Raw genomic sequence first — 20219 nt, 5'->3', positions numbered from 1 at the left:
ATATCCAGAATCTATAAGGAACTCACCAAACTCCACACCCGAAAAAACAAACAACCCAGTGAAGAAATGGGCAGACGATATGAACAGACACTTCTCCAAAGAGGACATCCAGATGGCCAACAGACACAGGAAACGATGCTCAGCATCCCTCCTCATCAGGGAAATACAAATCAAAACCACACTGAGATACCACCTCACGCCAGTCAGAGTGGCTAAATGAGCAAATCAGAGCACTCGAGATGCTGGCGAGGATGTGGAGAAACGGGCACCCTCCTACACTGTTGGTGGGAATGTAAACTGGTACAGCCCCTCTGGAAAACAGTGTGGAGGTTCCTCAGGAAACTAACAATAGAACTCCCCTAGGACCCAGCAATAGCACTGCTAGGAATTTACCCAAGGGATACAGAAATGCTGATGCATAGGAGCACATGGACCCCAATGTTCACAGCAGCACTCTCCACAATAGCTAAAACATGGAAAGAGCCTAAGTGTCCATCAACGGACGAATGGAACAAAAAGATGTGGTTTATCTATACCATGGAATACTACATGGCAATGAGAAACAGTGAAATCTGGCCATGTGTAGCCACATGGATGGACCTTGAGGGTGTTATGCTGAGCGAAATAAGTCAGGCAGAGAAGGACAAATATAATATGTTTGCACGTATAGGAGGATTAGGAGGAACTTGATGGAGGAACAAGGGGGAGAAGAAGGGGGGAAATGGTGGGGTAAAGGGAGAGAGGCAAACCATGAGAGACTCTTGAATGCTGACAAAAACGGAGGACTGATGGATGTGGAGGGGGGATGGGCATGGAGGAGGGACCTTGTGGGGATGAGCACTGAGTGTTATGTGGAAACTAATTTGACAATAAACTATTTGAAAAAAAAATTTTTGTATTTCACAGACCATAGGAAGACTGTGAACATCTTTTTATAGATTTAAAAAAAAAAATTTTATTTTCCCTCTTTTGTGAATCATTAATTCACATTCTTCACTTTTCTGTTGGGTAATAATGTATTTTCCTTATTTATTTGTATGAGATATTCAAATGCTTGTTATAATTCCTTGTTAGTTAATTTTTTATTGAAAGTTAACTTCCATAAGTATTTTGCATGGTTTGTATATGGTTTATAGTGAAATTTTTAATAAAATTAATGGAGCTAAATTTATCAACCTTTCCTCTGAGTATGTTGTCCTGTTTTTAAATATTTAGGTCATAACAATATTCTACATAATTTTCTACAAAAATGTTAAAGTTCTATTTTTTTGAAATTTAGAATTATATACTAACCCAAGATACTTTCCATGTGTAGTGTTACATCAGAATCAATTTATTTCTTATGGAAACAATAGAATTAGAACACTATTGGAAAGTCTATGTATCCTCAACTGCTCTCTGTCATATAAATTTTGTCATGAAAGTAGTTTTCATCTACTTCCTCTATTTTTTTTTAATATTTTTATTTATTTCTAGGAGAGAGAGAGACAGCGTGAGTAGGGGAGGGTCAGAGAGAGAGGGAGACAGAGACTCTGAAATAGGCTCCAGGCTCTCAGCTGGCAGTCAGCACAGAGCCCGACGCGGGGCTCGAACACACGAACCGCGAGATCATGACTTAAGCGAAAGTCGGACGCTTAACCGACTAAGCCACCCAGGCGCCCCTACTTCCTCTATTTTATATATTAAAGTATCTGTTGATCTATGAGTCAATATCACAATGGCTTAATTATTACAGCTTTTTTATTTATATATATTATTTATACTAAATCTTGCTTTGAGGAATAGCATGTGCTATTCTTTTTTCCAATAGTTATTCTTTCTTAAAATAGCATTGATGATTGTTAGCTTATGTGCTATACAAGTAAATCTGTCAATTCCCATGGAAAAAGTGTTTTGAAAAATTCTATTTAAAAATACAAGCTTAGATTAATTTGGGAAAATAATTAATATTATGCTAACAAAGTTCAATCTTACAGAGTAACTCCTATCTTATAAAGCAATGTTATTTTACACACTAATGCTAATGTTGAAGAGTTTCAAAGGCTCCACATACACACTTGCAAAAATTGTGTGTAACAGGCTATTTAATTTTAGGGATGGTTTTAGTTTTAGTTTTTAAGTGTTTATTTATTTTGAGAGAAGAGAGTGGGGAAGGGGGGCAGAGAGAGGGGAGAGAGAATCCCTAGAAGGATCTTCTCCATTATTGCAGAGCCCAGAGCAGGATTCAATTCCATGAACTATGAGATTGTGACCTTAGCCAAAATCAAGAGTTGAATGCTTAACCAACAGAGTCATCCAGGGTCTCTAATGGATATTTTCAATTCTGAGGGGATATATAGTGGTTTTAATGTTTTTTTTTTAATTTCTAGTGGTTTTATTTTTATTTTCTCTATTATCTAGTACTACACAAAATTTTTCTGGTTATTAGCCATTTTCATGTCTTCCTTTGTGAAATATCTGTTCAGGTTGTTTGGTCATGTGAAGACTGTCTTATAGTTATCAATTTATTAAAGTTTTTTATGTATTCAGAACACAATTTATTTTTCATGTTCATATGCTTCTACCTATTATAAACATATATATAAACATGTATTGCAAACAAATAAATATAAATATTACCAATATTCAGAAAATATTTTCTCCAAGTTCATGCCTCCTGATTTCCTTATTTATTCTTTTAATGTGGTCTTTGATTAATAGAACATAGTTTTAATGGATATTTTTGCTGAAAATAAACAATTTTCAATCCATTGTTTGATCTTTTTATTCTTTTAGCATTTTAAAACATTACATTTTAGGTTGGCTTCTATTGTTTCTGGTAAAAAAGAAATCAGTCATCATCATCATTATGTTTACCTTTTGTAATGAGATTTTTCTCTAGGTATATTTGTCTTTAACTCTGGTTTTCAGCTATTTGTGCATGATGTGCCTGGATATCTTTTACTTCGTATTTATGTAGAGTTCCTTAGACATCTTGGTTGATGTTTTGCATCAAATTTTAAAAATTCATGTCATGGGGTGCCTGGGTGGCTCAGTCGGTTGAGCATCCAACTTTTGATTTTGACTCCGGCCATGATCCCAGGGTTGTAGGGAGCTCTGCATTGGGCCTCCCACTGAGTGTAAAGCCTGCATAAGAATCTCTCTCTCTCTCTCTCTGCCCCACTCCCCCACTCATGCTCTCTTTCCATCGCTAAAAACAGAAAACAAAAAATCTTGGTCATTAATTTCCAGTTGCCTCTCTACCCCATAATCTCACTCTTCTGCTTTTGGAATTAGATAAAATTTTGTTAAACTAATCTTTCTTTTTCTGTGTTCAATTTGTTGTTAAACCAATTGGAATTTCCTTCTTATTTAGAATTCCTATTCCTTTCTTCAAATTTCCATATCTTCATTTATTATTCTCTCCTTTCCTTTATTTTACATATTTATAATAGATGTATCAAAACATTTGCTATTTGTAATAAGTTCATAATAAGTAAAGTTTGTGTATAAGTCAGTTTCTATTGTCAGTGTTTGTATTGATCAAGTTTACCTTGCTCAATGGTAATGGTCTTTTGTATGTTTCTTTATATTTTCATAAATTCTCCCAGATACTGGTTATAAAGTAGTAAGGAATTATAATTGTTGGTTTGTTTCATTAATTTCCTCAGGATTGGAAGTCTTTCCACTTTATGGTGATAGACTAGAAGGTCTAATTATTCAGATTCTTCCTGGAGTTGTATTAAGCAGATGATGACCTGGAGCTATAATTAGATTGAGTTCACCTGTGATTAGACCAACTTTCAAAATCCCATGCCCTCAACAGCTTTTTGACCTTGTAAGTAAGTATTTCAAATGGGAGATCATTGAGCAGCAATATTACATATTTTTAGTGAATACACTGATGCAAGTCTAGCAAGATCCTAGAATTCAAGAATGGAAAAAATATATACAGGATCTTACAATTTCTTTCTGTTTTCTTTTCCCTTGTATGGGTAGATTGTTCAGGCCTAGTTGCTTGTTTTTTAAATTTAATACCCTTCCATGTCTTGACAAGCCATTGATGTTTTTGCAGGTTTCTCCATTTCTGTGAACATTCCCACTAGCTTGGCCAGGCTGTTCCTCTGTGTGCTGTATATAACAAGTCAGGCATACATCCTTGAATGGAAGCTGCTACCAAATATAAATTGTTTATTTCTCTCTGGAATTGACTTAGTGAAGGCCTCTTTGCATCCACTGCTCTTTGTTAGGTCATAAAATATTTTGACTTCTTAAGACATTCTTGTGATTACCATAGATGCAAAGGTTTTCTGGATTCTTCTATAACCTACTCATAACCAAAATCTCTACTATCTAGTTTTAAGTTATTTTACCTGGGATGATACTGAGAATACTAGTTATAAAATTAGTGATTTACTGGTTTGTATCCTAGTTAAGTGAGTGTAGCTGCTGCCCTTTGTCTTCATTCAACTATTGCTTGCTATCAGCATTTAAATCAAGATATATTTTTCAGGAGAAACAAATCTGAATATCCTTGACTAGTTTCTTCTTCCTTCTTGGTAGCTTAACAAGGAAACATGTTTGAGTATCATTTCAAAACAAACTGATATGAATGTAACTACTCTGGAGGTCCCACTTTGTACCCAGGACATTATTGTAACAAGTGATCTTTATCTCCCTTTATTTGAAGTCTCTGACAGTTCTAGGTGTATGATTAGTTTTCCATGAAGCACAATTCATATTGTGTACAATTTAGTTATGCCCTGATGAAGCACACACTTCTGTGCAATCAAAGCACTTCTGTGCTTTATCTTGCATGTTATGCAAATACTCCCACTTCTTTTTATTTTTAAATATTTTTCCCCTTTTATTTTCAGAGGGAGAGAGAGAGAGGAAAAAAAAAGAGAGAGAGAGAGAGAGAGCATGAGCAGGGAAGAGTGAGATCATCTTAAACAGGCTCCATGCTGAGCATGGAGCCCAACACAAGATTTGATTCCACGACCCTAAGATCATGACCTTAGCCAAAATCAAGAGTCTGATGCTCAACTGACCGAGCCACCCAGGGGCTCCACAATACTTCCACTTCAGTTTTATCCAATAAGCTCTCTTTATTGTTGAAATATAAAATATTTCACCCAGTACTGGGTGTGTGCATGTCTCTTTTATAGGAGAGACATTTTTTTGTGACTTTCATATAGGGCCAAGGGTCAACCTCACTCCTGAGCTTCAAGCAGTAACTTTGACTTTAGAGTATCATTCTTCATGAATTATCTTAAGACCCTTCATGGTCAGCCATCAATACCCTTCAAATATATATATATTTGCTTCCAAGTATGATCCAGTGTGCCTTTGGCTATACCCCTACTTCACCATTTTGTACTCATTTTCCCTTCTGTCTCCTCACTCCCATGAATTTTTTTTTCGTTTTTTAAATGCTTATTTATTTTTGAGAGGCGAAGAGAGAGAGAGGCAGAGAGAGAGGGAGACGCAGAATCCAAAGCAGGCTCTAGGCTCTGAACTGTCAGCACAGAGCCTGACACAGGGCTCAAACTCACAAACTGAGAGATCATGACCTGAGCCGAATTCAGATGCTTAACCGACTGAGCCACTCAGGTACCCTTGTTTAATTTGTTTTTAAATGCAACAAAAAATAAAGAGCATGAAAGCTAGATACAGACTATCTTAGAAATGAATTCTCTTACCACTATTAGCTGTGTGATATAATTTAACTACTAAATATCAATAATACCTAACTTATAAGACGTCACGGGAATTTAATAAAATATGTATATGTTCAGAGAATACCTAACACATTCTAATCATTAACAATAATAATCATTTTTATACTAAAACGTCTATCAGTAAATGCTTGGAGTGGAGGGTGATTAACAGAATCATTTTTCTTTTTTGGTGTTGCATCTATCTTCATCTATTCTCCCCTCTTTCTTCTTTTCTTTAATTTTTTATGTGTAAAATACACCACACACACACACACACACACACACACACACACACACAAAACCAACCAAACAACAACAACAACAAGAAAAACATGTACATATAAAGCCATATCATTAGTTCTAAAAATCTTCCCAAAATAGTCAAGAAAAGATTATCACTCCACTGTTAGACTAAATATTCTGGGAGTCTGCCTATTAAATTACACAAAATACACATTTTGGTGCATTCTTGTAGTAAGCAATAAAATTTTCTAAAATCCAAAAAAGTAAAAAAAAGAAAGAAAAATAGGAAGGAAGACAGAAGGTAGGAAACATTGAATTAAGTAGGTGAAATCTATGCAGAAAGCAGGAAGTAGTACAAAGAAAGCAAGTTAAAAAACAAAACAAAACAAAACAAGCTAAGTTAACCTTATGGTGAAAGTTTGTATCAGGATGGACAAAGCGTTTGTCCAAAGGGAGATGGAGAAGGGATACTTGAAGAAAACTAAAATGGTTCTTAACAGAAGCAAATGAAATGCTTCTCTGAATAAAAGCATCTTAATATAGGCCTTTAGTATAGTCAGGATCAAGGAAATATGAATTCATACTAAATTAGAAATCACAGGAATCTGGACTCTGTGAATAAGAGTGACCAGAAACAGCAAGCAGGAGCTGTAAGCATCCACAGACTCTAGATATGTCATGATTGAAATTAATATATAATGTTAAATATATCATTCCAGATTTAAAAACCTACTGTATGGTTTGTACAGTAAGTTATATACAGGGCAAAAAAAAAAAAAAACACTCAGAACATAGCACAGAGACACAGAGAATGAAAATATGAAAGAGAAGTTAAGTGATCAAGAGGATAAAAACCAAAATCAATATGCAAATTATTTGAGGTCCAGAAAGAGAAAATAGAGACTATGGAGAAGAGGTGACGATTGAAAACATAACACTAGGAATTTTCCAATACTATTCAAAAATATAAATGTATAGTTATAGAAATTAACTTCAATATTAACAATGGAAAATTGCTCAAAATTCAGTTATCAAATACATATTTTAACATTCAGTAATAAGAAAGGTCATGTACCAAATAGAAACAATTAGGCTGATAATATAACTGTTGTCACTATGTTGAAATCAGAAGATGATTTTGAGAACTTACAATTAATCTAAAATTGTGGACTGACTAAAACTATCTTTAAGACAAGGTGAAACAAATATGTTCAGGTGAGCAAAAATTGGTAGATTTGCTTTATATATTATAATATGTTTAGATCATGTTGTCACATTATACCTTGCTTCCAAAACTTTCCTCTTTATAAATATGTTTTTAAGTGGTATATATTGTTGACTCGTTTTGCTGTAACATTGTATACATTCTAAGCATTTTGAGTGATGCTCAATGTCTTTTATTCCCCATTACAGCCTTATACAAAATGATTTCACTGTACCAAATTCTCTGTCTTAACCTATGCAATTCTCCCTAACATAACTCCTGGAAACTACTGATCTTTAGTAGTCATCTGTAGTATTTATCTTTTTCAAAATACTGTATAATTGAAATCACAAAGTATCCAGGTTTTTCAGACTGGTCTTTTTTACCCAGCAACATGCATTTAAGATTAATCAGTCTTTTTTGTGGCTTGGTAATTTATTTTCTTATTAATGAATAATATTCTATTGCATGTTGCCACAATTGGTTTATACGTTGTCCACTATCCAATCCACTGAAGGAAATCGTGTTGTTTCAGATTTTAGTAATTATGTATACAGATGCTGTGAAAATCCATGTGCAGTAACATTTACTTGGGTAAATACCCAGGAGCATGATAACTTGATTGTAAGAAAGATTATGTTTAGTTTTTAAAACTGTGAAACTGCCCAGCCGATTTCATAGTTCGTGAGTTCTAGCACCAAATAAACTATTTATTTATTTCTTTATTTATTCATTCATTCATTCATTCATTCATCCATTCATTTATTTACTATTTAATAAACTTACTAACTAAACTTTAAAAAATATATTTTCCACAATCTGTGGCTTGTCTTTGTATTCTTTTAACATGTCTTTCAGAAAGCAGAAAAAATTATTTTAATAATGTCAGACATCGTTTTTTTTTTTTTCTTTTAGGGATTGCGTTATTGGTGTTGTATTTAAAAACCCATCACCAAACTCAAGTTCATATAAATTTTTCTCTTATCTTTCCTTCAAGAGTTTTTATAATTTTTATTTCAGTGTAAGATCTATTTTAGTTAATATATCTGTAAGCAATAAAGTTTGTGTATATTTTGCATATAGATATTCAATTGATTCACTACCATTTCTTTAAATGACTATTCTTTTTCCTTTGAATCGTTATTTCTCCTTCACTGATTATCATTTGACTATATTCATGTGAATCTATTTCTGAGCTCTTTAACATATTCCATGGATAAATCTAGCTTCCTGTCCATGCCTTTTGTCTATACTTTCACTTATAACACACTGTCTCCTTTAATGTAGACATATCTATGTCTAAAACTTGGGTAGTGCATATTTTCCATCTATGTTCTTCATCTTCAGTATTTTGTTAGCTATTTTAGGTCTTTTGCCTTTCCATATTAACTTTAGAATTGGTTTGTTGATATCTACAAAATCCTTTTCTAGGGTTTTGTTTGAGATTGCTTTGAGTCTACTGATCAAATTCAGAATTGACATCTTAATGATACTGAGTTCCCCAGACCAGAAACACAGTACATCTCTCCACTTATTTAAATTTTAATTGATATTTTAAAATGTGTTATTTTCTAAAATGTGAATTTTTAAATGTGTTTTGTAGTTTCCCACATATAAATCCTTTAGAAGTTTTGTTAGGCTTCATTTTTGCTGTTACTATAAATATTATTTATTGACCTTCAAATTCCAAGTCTTACTGTTGGCATATTGAAGAGCATAAAATTTTTATGTTAAACATGTATCCTATAATGTTTCTATAATTGTTTATTAGTCTCAGGAAATATTTTTTTTAATTTTAATTCTTTGGGATTTTATACATAGACAATCATGTCATCTCTGAACAAAGACAGTTTTATTTTTTTTTCCTGTTCTGTCTGTACACTTTTAAACAATTTATATTTTTATTCTTGTAGATTTTCTACATAGACAATGTCATCTGAGAACAAATAATTTATATATATATATAAAATATAAATATAAATATATTTATATATATATATATATAAAACCTTTATTTCCTTATCTTGACTTGCTGCATTTGTTAGTACTTCCAGTATAATGTAAAGAAATTGTAGGTTGGAACATTATTTCCCTGTACCTGATCTTAATGGGAAAGCTTTGAGTTTCTCACCATTAAGTATGATGCTAGCTGATTTCTTCTTCTTTTTTTGTAGATAGTCTTTATTAACTTGCAGAAGTTTTCCTCTATTTGTGGTTTACTGTGAGCTCTTAAAATCATAAATGATAGTGGATTTTTATCAATGTCTTTTCTGTATCTACTGATGTGATGGATTACAAGAATTGATTTAAAATTTTTTTAATGTTTATTTATTTTGAGAGAGAGAGAGAGAGAGAGAGAGAGAGAGAGAATTCTAAGCAGGCTCCATGCTGTTAGCACAGAGCTCAATGCAGGGCTTGAACTCAAGAACTGTGAGATCATGACCTGAGCTGTTATCAGGAGTTGGATGCTTAACCAACTGAGCCACCCAGGCACTTCCAAGAATTGATTTTCTTTAATGTTGTACCAACCTTGCATATTTGGGATAAATCCCACTTGGTCATGGTGTATAATTCTTTTTATATATTGCTGGATTCAACTTTATGATATTTTGTTGAGGATTTTTATATCTATATTCATTAAAGATAGTGGCTTATAGTTTTCTTGTGGTGTTTTGTCTGATTTTGGCATTAGGGTAAAGCTGACATCATAGAATGAGTGAGGAAATATTCTCTCTGCTTCTATCTTCTGAAAGAAATTGTAGAAAATTGGTATAATTTCTTCCTTAAAGGTTTCAACCACTATTATCTCAAATATTCCTTCTGCTTCATTCTCTTATTCTTCCCTGCTGGTATTTCAATTACACATATGTTGCATCTTTTGAAATTATCTGACAGTTTTTGGATTTTCTGTCCTGTTTTCTGTATTTTTTTCCTCTTTGCATTTCTATTTGTGAAATTTCTCTTGACAATATCTTAAAGCTCTCTATTTTGTTTCTTTGGCCATGTTAACTCTACTAGTGAATTTATCAAAGCATTTCTTCTGTTGTTTACAGTGTTTTTCATTTCTAGCATTTCTTTCTAACTAATTAAAAAAAATTCTGTCTCATTTCATGTTGTTAATTTTTCCTACTAGAGACTGCAACATATTGATCATTGTTCTAAATTCTCACTCTGCCAATACCAATATCTATATCATATTTAATTCTTAATTTGATGCTTGCTTGTCTTTACAAATTTTGTCATTTGTTACCTTTTGGCATGCCTTGTAATTTTTTGTTGAAAGCCAAACACATTTTTTTTTTTTTTGAGTGATAGTGATTGATGTAAATGAGTCATTAGTGTGAAGACTTCTGTTGATCTAAGATTTAGGCATTGCTTAATATTTGAAGTAGCTATATATTCCAGAGACTTTACATTCTTCTATTGTTCTTGTCTCATCAATTCTTTTGAGTTTGAACTTCCCTAAGTACTTCTCCTAAGAGCGAGTCTGTTTTGCAGGTTTTTCAACTATAATTCACTATTACTCTGGAGCTCTGTTGGTGTTGGCAAGATGCAGAGAGAAGCATTCTATAGACTTTCAATTAAACTTAAGTTTTTTATTAATTACTATCTCTGGCCCATGACATTTACATATTTTCTTTCCATGTGGCTTCCCTCTCTGTCAGGCAAGACAAGAAGGCTAGAGTGAATGAGAGTGAAAACAATGCCCTTCCTCCACTGCTCTAGGACAGGCTCTGATATCAAATTTACCCCCTGGGAAATAAGCCTTTATTACAAAGAAGGTTCTAGAAGTGTTTCACAACACTCCTGCTAGAGCCACGAGGGGATAGTTTCCAAATTTTTACCACAGGAACCTGGTAGGAAACCTAGTGGTAAAACCCAGGAAGGTGTCAAGGCACTTTTTCAGTCTCATACTCGCAATTCAATCTCAAACAATTCATCAAAGTCACAATTTAAGGATACCTACCAGTGTATGGTTCCAGCTCTAGCAGCTTTTGCTTAGGTCTCAGCTCTGACTTTCTGGATTTGTCTCTGGGAACTACTTTCTCTGACTGATCAAAGAAAAGTCATTGATTTTCAGTTTGTCCAGCTTTTCTTTGTTGTAAGGAGGGGAGTAATAACTACAAGCTCTTCATATATCAGACCTGAAACTGAAAATCCCAAATATTTGTTAAAATTTAATAATACAATTTTAGAGAAAAATTATATAAAAGAAATATTTATAAATTAACTTTGTTCAATTACCATGTTATATCAGCTTAGTTTTAAGTACTGGTATCTATGGGTCAACAGTGTGGTTAGTTGTATTTTCATGCGGACTTAATAAGACCATGAAAGCAGCAGAAAAATTGGACTCAAATGACTTTGTAATTGAAATTCTGTAATTAATAATTTATGTTCTCCTTGTGTGGATAGCCAAGGAACTAAATCCTGGATTAATCTTACTGCCAGTTACATTTCAAAGAACATTTGGGGGAAAAATATGGCTGAAACTTAAAAATTAAAGAACGTTTTTCCCTTTTATTTTCTCATCTGTAACATTCTATTTCGCTGGCTTATTTATTCAGTATGTTCACATTTATAATCACACGTGAGTGGTATTTCTATTTTGGCCTATTCTTTGCATGACCTTAAATCAAGATAATAAAAAACAACTGGTAACTCAGATTTTCTAAATTCTCTTTTGAAGTGTAGAAGAATAATAAACCCCAGGAACACCATGCTGCATTTCTAAGGCAAAGTATTAGACCAGCAGTAGACTTTGTCCTAATTTTCTGCCTCTGGCATTCTAGGGTATATTTTTTTAGTCTGTGATCCCTATCATTAAAGGGTTGGAACTGATATACAGCCAGTTCCACCCACCACACAGATGCAGGAAATGATGGGAGAAAATGAGGCTGAAAATAAGTACCTGTGATTTCAAGGAAATACAGTTGTCTTAAAGACAATACATCAAGGCAGTGTGAAGGCAAAGTATGATACAAGTGCAGTATGTTAGGATACCAAAATGATTTAATTTGCTACACGTTGCGATAAAAATTGTCTATCCATTGGTTTCCAAAAGAAAAACAATGATTAATAATGAAGTATTCATTTTAAAAATACATCCTTATTGCATACATGTTATTTGAAAATGTTTTTAATATTAAAATAGGGAGGTAGTGCTGGATTTTGGATATTTTCCAAAGGAAGGAGTCTTAGTTAAGTTGCATGTGTTGTCTTCCTGCTTTCTTTGTATAAAAATAGATATTAATTGGAACTGTGCAAAGCTTTGGAGATTGGGACTGGAAAATGATTTGACTGCTTTTAGGAGTGTGGGTTTTCAAAGACATATTTTATTGTGGTATTCTGTTGAACCTTTTGACCTCACTTAAAGCCTGTGCTATTGAACCTTAAGATCATTCTACAGAAAGAGTCACTAAAACAATTTCAAAATCTTCCCCTTCTGTTACTCAAAAATAAGCATTTGGTGTGAAAATTCTTAGTAACATTATTTCCCTTTATTATGTGTTACTGTTGTCAGGAACAAATTAATAAAGAAAAAATGCCCCAGGGGGCAAACGTTTTGCCTGTCCCAACTGTACACTTTTGGCATCTTCACACAGCCTTCTCCAGAACATTGCTAGTCTCCTAAGCATTTCTGTGAAGGTGGAAGATCACTGGAGCCTCAGGATAATGAAGGCACTGATTCCATTAGGAAGAAGCAAAGCTTTTCCCAAAGTGACTATTGAGCTGCTTGACAATGAGATAAATTTTCATGGAAAAGATTAATGAAGTTCAAAAAGAAGTACTGAGTTCAGTTCTTCTTGGTGTAATGGTGTAAAGCCTTTTCTTCTTCTAAGACAAAAGCATTCAGTTGCCTGTTGCTATTCCCCTCTTCAGCTTCAATAGCCACTTCATTAAGTGAAACAATGCTGTCACCATCCATCATGTGCCAGGCTTTAATTCCCAGTACGGTCTGGTACTCTGCAATCCCAGCTCACAGGTCACAGCTTCCATCTGGATTTGCATTTTCATCTATGAATTCATAATTTCCATGAGTTTTCTAAGAATATTAAAAACTCTGGAGTGAAAAGGAACAAGTGCATGTTTCTTTTTCAATTCAGTTTCTAATACAGTGAGTTCTTTTCATATTTATTTATTTATTTTGGAAAGAGGTCTTTTATCTTTTTTGTTAACTGATCTACTCCAGTCTCCAAAAGCATTTCGTGATACATAGTAGGCCCCTGACATACACATTGGATTCACTGGAATAAAAATCATATACTTGGAAAACACAGATACACAAAAGACATTTGCATAACTGCTACATAATTTTATCTAATTTAGTACATATTAAAGAGTGAGACTGGGGGCACTGGGTGGCTCAGTCAGTTGGCTGACCGACTTCGCCTCAGGTCATGATCTCAAGGCCCTGTGGTTTCAGGCCCCACATCTGGCTCTGTGCTGACAGCTCGGAGCCTGGAGCCTGCTTCAGACTCTGTGTCTCTAGCTCTCTGTGTCTCTCTCCTGTTCACACTCTGTGTCTCTCTCAAAAATAAATAAAACATTTAAAAACATTAAAAATTAAAAAATAAAGAGTGGGACTACTGACAATATAGAAAACATATAAAACAGATATAAATGAATCAAAACTAAAAAAACTTAAAAGGATTATAATAAATAATTTAAACAACAAAAAGATTTCATGAAATGTAGATGACCATGCACAGTCTAATGGATGATATGTTAGGAGTTTCTCCCTTTGCTTTCTGCTCTACTTGCCCTAAGAGACAATTCTGTTATTTCAAGTTCAAAGCTTACAATTATTCTTAAACATATATTCTTTTTTTTTTTTTTTCCTTTATGACTAGACTCATGGTCAATTGATTCCCTGGGACATTTGAAACAAAAATAAATACATAAATAAATTTACAGCAAAGATCTGATTTGAGCTATAAAGCCTAGACCTCTCCTTTTTCCCACTCTACATATACAACTAATTGAATATTTGAGTATAGAACTATTAGCTTATGTAATCAAATGATCAAGATGATGCTTCTAAATGCTTGCAAGAGAGAACACATGGTGCTACATTGTCCCTATATTTTATTTGAGGATAAATGAGAATGCAGGATCAATTTTGTACTGATTTTTTTACTCTGTTCTCAATGGTCAATCTTTATCATAGAAAATCCATTCCTTTTGGAACCTGATTCTGATTCACCTCTTAATCATTTCTCTTATAGATTGCATGGTTGTAGCTATCTCAACCTTTCTCTGAGCAGCTCCCCATCTGTTTTGACAGAGACCTTAACTAATACCCATATCATAAAACTGCTTATGAGGAAGAATACATGAATACAATCAAGATATTAGAGCTTTACTGAGCCCATTGGAAAGGACAGAACATGACTAAGGACAATCCTTTGAAGGCCCATAGATACTGGCTGCTTGTGAAACAGAAGGAAAAAGAATACTACCTTTGTTTCCTAGCACTGCTGTAAATGAAGCATCACAGACTGAGTGGCTTACACAGGAATCCTAACAGTTCTGGAGTCTACAAGTTCAAAATCAAGTATCCACAGGGTTGATTCCTTCTGAGGGTTTTAAAGGAAGGCACTGTTCCCAGCTTTGTCCTTTGCTTGTTGATGGCTGTCATTTTCCTAGGTCTCTGCACTTTGTCATCCTTCTACCTGTGTTTCTGGGTCCAAATGTCTCCCTTTTATAAAGATACCAGTGTTACTGGATTAGGGCCCACCAAACAATCTCATTTTAGTGTGATTATATATACCAGAAACATCTCTTCAAATAAGTCACTTCTGACACACTGGGAGTCAGGACTCCGACATATGAATTTTTATAGGACACAATTCAACCCATAATTAATGCCATGAAACTACATTTGATGTAGGATTGAGAAACTGTGGATTCAGGATAATATTCTCTGGCATCCTGCATGATGGCAGATGGTTCTTTTCCTCTTTTCTTCCTTGCTTTCTTCCTTCCTCCCTCCCTTCCTCCCCTTCCTTCCCTTCTTTCTTTCTTTTTCTTTCTTTCCTTCTTCCTTTGCTTCTTTCTTTCTTTAATGAAAGAGTAAAAATGAGTATGATAATTAGCATTTAGCCTACATGATATTCCTTTGAGTGTTCCTGTGCTGCTTATGCTATTGGTACATGTAAGTGGTCATATTCTTAACCCTAGGCTTTGTCTGAACCTTCTTAATATGTCATGCCAATGGCACATCACAACTCCTTGATAAAAGCAGGGGTAACAGAATCATCTCATACTCTGGCCTCTTGACATCCTACTCTTTTTCATGAAGGAACAAGAAGTCGGTTTGCTCCTTTCTCACAGAAAGAGAATTTAAATCTTCGGTATTGATTTACAACAAAAGTTTTTATATATTTGTGAGGTGTACATTCCAAGACTTGGCAGTAGCATGCCATCTCCTTCTCATAATCAAAACCATTAAACACTAAAGACTTTAACAAAAAGAGGAATATTTAAGGAATTGGAAATGTGACAAGCATAATACAAAAATCATATCTTTTGGAGAGCACCTTTGTTCTCTACTTTTTTATTCCTGGTCTGGACAAAACTGTATGGCTTCCAAAATTCCTTTCTGTAGTTAGTGGTATTTTTTTCCCCTAACCTTAAATTTACAGCCATTTTCCCCCTACACTTTGAGGTGGAATCTATTATTTTCTATAAGTATGCATGTGCATGTGTTGTTATGAGAGGATGCCAAAAGTTTAACAGCCCTTAATTTGGCATCCACCAAGGACTGGTGTCATGATGTAGAGTTAAGGACAGTGGTCCCTGGCACCTTTAACGATGGGTCCTTAAGAACTTCAATGGTGACAAAACTGTGACCTTTAATTGCACTTTGTATGTTGCTTCAACTCACTGGGATGGAGTGCTTCACCCTGGAACCTTAAGTTAATGGTGATATCTATACTGTTTGGATCACAGACAACAGTAGAATCTTGCCTGCTCCTACATTTTCTTGATAGTAGCACAAACACTAGAATGAACCTGGTTCTAGAATATATGTCCATATTCTATTTCAGACTGCTAAGGCTAGGATGTAGTTTTCAAAACATCCAATGTAGCCATGAAAACTTGTGACATGGGCATAAACAGTTGGGGATATTAATCTAGATTCAAATTCCTTCAAGAAATATATATATATATATTTGCCCTACCCAAACTTAAAAGGCACCTCTCCCTACCCCCAATTGTCGGAGGCTGCGCTGGCTCCTACAGGTCCAGGGGGCCCTGAAGGATGGATGGTGTTGGCGAAAGAGAGTGAGAGAGCCCCGAGATCCTTTCTGATCACCAGACAGGCATCTCTGTCCTGTCGGTTTTGGTGTCTTTATTTATAGGTCAAATGTTAACATGGCATCAGGAAATGGAATTTTTACAATGGATAGCTCTTTGTGATAAGGTGTTGTTGGAAAATGTACAGAAACAGGTTTTACAGAAGTCTTCTTGCAGAACTGCCCCGATTATAGTGAGGTTGAGTAACTAAGAAAATAACAAGGTGTTCACATTTTAATAACACTAAGATAAGTCATAGGTTTGTAGATACTCTTATCCATCCTCATCACAGCTGCCAGGGTAAGGGAAAGTGTTTGTGGAAAGTAGGCCTTAGGGAAGGGGCTGCTATATACCATCAGTTAGCAAAGGTGTATGTACTAACTTATCTTCTGCCCTTATCTGTTCCTTCTCTCTAAGTTAGGCTCTTTGTCTCCGGGCAAGACTTGATTTTCCAGTTATATGCTTTATTGCACCAGAGAGCCAACCATACCTTTAAAGAGTTTAGCTTATTTCCCAATATGTAGAATAGCCTCTATGAGTGCATTTACCTTTGTGTCTGCTTTTATGATTTCTTGAATAGCTAGGGCATGAAAGACATTTTTAGTTAGTTGATTTCCATGTTGAGCTGTATGAACAACCTGAACTGATGCAACGGTAGAAACAGAATTGTACGTGTAAAGGTCAGTCTTTTATGACTAGGGATCATTAGCCTGTTCATAGCTCAAGGGAAAGTATGGAGGGAAACAGGACCTTCTGGAGACACGATGTCTGTTCCCATAATCAAAAGAAGAAGTTCCCACAATAAGTTCCTTCACAAGGTGCAATCATCATACCAGGGCCGGAATAAGGGGACAAGTCACTCCCGATACTGATCAACAAGGTACCCTAGGGGTCAGTGCTCAAGCAGAAATAATTGAGTGGGAGTAGATATCTGTCGTCATCTGATTGGCAAGAGACCATGCAAACTTGCTTTAACCTCACCAGGAGTTTCTCGACTAGTGGGCTCAGAATGGCTCCCAACACTCAATCTCTACTTAAATCATTTAACAGAGTCTCTATAATGATGCTTCTAAAATGCAAATGTGAGTCTATTACTTCTCTGCTTCAATTCCTTTGAGTCTCCTCAAAGCCTTTTGATAAAGTCCCAATTCTTTGGCATTTAAGATCTTTCAAGATCTGAGCTCATTTCTTAAAAGCATTGTCCTTGCATTCTGCTATACAAGTATCTCAAATGACTAGAAAGATTCTAAATTATTCACTTTCTTTTTCTTTCCCAGGTCTTTCTGCATGCTGATTTCTCTGCCTTGACTAAAATGTTAGCATATTTTTTATGCCCTCCAAGCCAGTTTAAACTGGTGTGTTCAACAATTCAAACTGATATATAATGTGTTATACATTCTTAAACTTCGCTGAAAAAATAAAAGACTGTAAATATTTTCCATAACTCACTTTAAAAGAGACATCACATGATTATAATTATTTGAAAGCATTTTCTGGCAACTGAAAGAGTTTATAGTGTTCTATTCTTCCTTAAAGATTTAACCAAAAATCTGAATCAAGTTAATTACTACCACAAGCTTGACAAATTCACTAAAACTAAAAGAAGTTAATTCTAGCTTATTGGATGCTCTATATTTTCTAATTGGTATTTCTTGAAAAATTTTTGTCTCCAATGACTGTGTTCTGGACACAGCCTTTGGATTATTATTAGTTGGGGCACCAGAGTGGCTCAACTGGTTAAGTGTCCACCTTTGACTCAGGTCATGATCTTGTGGTTTGTGGAATCAAATGTCTGAGTCAGGTTCTATGCTGACTGCTCAAAGCCTGGAGTCTGCTTTAGATTCTGTTTCCCACTCTCTCTGCCCTTTCCCTGCTTGCACTCTGTCCCTCTTTCTCTGAAAAGTAAATACACATTAAAAATTTTTTTAAAATTATTATTAATTGAACCATGGTTATAAAAAATCAGTGTGTATTCCACTAAGGCCAAGCTAAATCTTTTTGTAGAATACTAAAATGAAAAGAAAAAAATATATTCACATAACATATTATACTTAAAATGCTTAAGGTTTCCTTTATATTACTCTGCAAAATAATATATTAAAGTATTTTTCCACTAATGTACATCTAGTAGGATCTCTACTTAGTGTTACTTCGTTAGCAATTAATCTATTACTAAATGTTATTAAGTGAAAAATGATTTTATCTTTTCTAAATAATTAATAATTTATACCTTTCATTTCCCCTGCCCCCATACTTCACTTGCATACAGAAGACAAATATTAATTTTTTCAAAGCACAATGATATGCTAATGCATTGAGGAAAGCCTCAATTGACTCATAAATTTTCAGGAACGTAGCTAGTTGTGCTGCTGAATATAAAGAATAATTCTGGTCACCACATGTATTTGGGACTGAAGAAATGTCAGCACATCACTATATTCCTTATTATAGGATGTAGGGTACTAATGTACTGATATTGTTGCAGGAAACAAACCCAAGGGAGACAGATTGTCAAGAACTAAGGTCAGTATTTATGATAAAGGAGTAAGTATTAAAATGTCCTGATACCATTCGTGTTCAAAATTCTTCAATTTCACATGTCTGCTGATTCTGATCATGGCTTTGCATTTATTATTTTTACAGAGTATTAACAGTATTTGATAGATTGATTTAAAATGGTAATTTCTGTTATTTTTGTAATAAGCTTGAAATCTAAGTTCACTAACATAGATGCATAAGAATAAGTCTAAAATAAAATAGAGAAAGAAAAGCACAAAGTGCTGGTGGGATTCACAGTTCAAAGATATAAATATAAATGTGCTTCTAATTACATCAGGCAATAGTCTTATGCTACATACAACATAGTGGTTCAGTCAATATGACTGCAGTATCTTCATTTTCCACAGAAGATTCTCATTCTTATGCATGTTATTTGGTACATTTGGTGAATGTGAGTGATATTAATTCTATACCTGAATCAGCGCAGGAAGAATGTCCGATGTTGTCTCTATTTGTTGTGGTCAATTTAGTAGAAAATAGCTAACCCCTTAGGGTGTGTCATGAATTATACCTATTTGCTATTGTCCAATGTTTGAAGGAATGCACAAGACAAAAATAATTTAGAAACTGACAAACGATGCCCAGGTACTCTCTCTGTAATAGTGTCAACTTAATTCAAATTCTTATTTCCCTGTGCTATAAATTTTCGCTTTTTCCCTAGTAAAAGAAAAAAAAATTATGCCTTGTTTTCTTTAAGCATACAGAACTTTTTAAGATAATATTTGCACTGGCTATTTAAAATTGCAATTATTATTTAAGGATCATTCATTTTGTATTATATTTTCACATTACAAAAGGAGGAGTTAATAAATAAAACACTTTTTTATCGGCACTGGATGTTCAGGATGGTCAAAACATACTGAGTGGGACTGATATTTTGATTTTAGCGTCAAAATTCCACAGTTTGACGATGACAAAGGAAGGCAAGGCCATTCTGTAATGGGGTTCACAGGATTTGAGAGATCCTGGGTTTAGTGATAGCAGTTGTGAACTTTGTGGGGGCTGTCAATGCAATGAGTCTCAGGGTGGATTAAAAATGAAAGAGTTTTATCTGATCACACACACACATAAGCAAACCAAAGGAAGACAAGGAAACTCAAAGAGGTGTTGGACATGTCTCTTACCTTGACTGGTGATGGTATCGCAGGTGTTTGCATATATCCAAACTCATTAACCTGTGCACTTTAACATAAGCTGTTCTTTGTATATCA

This window comes from Hyaena hyaena, unplaced genomic scaffold (genome assembly GCF_003009895.1).
Source record: "Hyaena hyaena isolate Hyena2069 unplaced genomic scaffold, ASM300989v1 scaffold_508, whole genome shotgun sequence".
Taxonomy (NCBI): Eukaryota; Metazoa; Chordata; class Mammalia; order Carnivora; family Hyaenidae; genus Hyaena; species Hyaena hyaena.
This window is presented reverse-complemented; position numbering follows the sequence as displayed.